This window comes from Triticum aestivum, chromosome 3B (assembly GCF_018294505.1).
Source record: "Triticum aestivum cultivar Chinese Spring chromosome 3B, IWGSC CS RefSeq v2.1, whole genome shotgun sequence".
NCBI lineage: Eukaryota > Viridiplantae > Streptophyta > Magnoliopsida > Poales > Poaceae > Triticum > Triticum aestivum.
The window spans coordinates 299,901,644-299,902,780 of record NC_057801.1 but is presented as its reverse complement, the minus strand read 5'-3'; positions in this window follow the sequence as shown (position 1 = coordinate 299,902,780).

The window sequence follows — 1,137 nt, the reverse complement described above, 5'->3', positions numbered from 1 at the left end:
CAGGAACCCGTGGTGTGGAGGGCTGGATGAACAATAGACGGTGGAGGGGTGCCGTGGAGGGGTGGTTGAATAGGACCCGTGGTGTGGAGGGCTGGATGAAAAGTAGACGGTGCAGGGGTGCCCGTGGAGGGTGGTTGAAAAGTACTCGGTGGAGTAGCGCGCGGTGGAGGCTGGATGAACAGGAGCCCGTGGAGGCTGGAGGAGGTCGGAGGTAGCCCGTGGAGGCTAGAGGAGGTCGACAGTGGAGATGAACAGTATCCCGTGTAGTCCCGTTTTGCGGTATGCCACACCCCTCCCCCCCGTTTCGACCGTAGCGTTCCAACACAAGTCCGTTTCATCCATTTTGCGGTATGCCACACCCCTCCCGATCAACAGGAACCCCGTTTCAACCGTAAGAGGTCCGTTTCCTCCGTTGTGCGGTACGCCACACCCCTCCCGATCAACAGGACCCCCGTTTCGACCATAGGAGGTCCGTTTCCTCGGTTGTGTGGTACGCCAGGCCTCGTTTCCATCGCCTGTTCCATCCAAGCCCTCCCGATGAACACGACCACACATTCTGTTCCGACCCAGCCGGTTGGTTCCCACGCGTTCTGTTGCCTCCCGATGAACACGACGCATTCCGTTGCCTCCCCATGAACACGACGCCGACGCTGTTTCTCCGTTCCAACCCAACCATGTACATATGCGCGAGTAGGCGTTCGAGACCCTGCCCGTATGTACGTATGTGGCCGTATTTTCTTTCTTGCACCCTCGCCGATGTACGTACGTGTACATGCTACGTTTGCGCCCCTACTACGACACATGCGCGCCTCTACTACGACACGTGCACGCCTCTACATCGACCAGTATGTACGTACACGTTTGCGACCAGAATGACAATTGTACGTACGCTTCGACTAGGTGGGTCCCGACTGTCACGCACTTCCTTGCCTGCTAAGATGTAGCTGGTGGGTCCCAGCAGTCAGGGGGGCGAATCGTTTTGGTTTTTTTTTGCCCGGATGCACTTCCTTGCGTGCGAAGATGTAGCAGGTGGGTCCCAGCAGTCAGGGGGGCGAATCATTTTTTTTGGACGCACTTCCTTGCGTGCGAAGATGTTGCTGGTGGGTCCCAGCAGACAGGGGGAAATGTTTTTTTTCA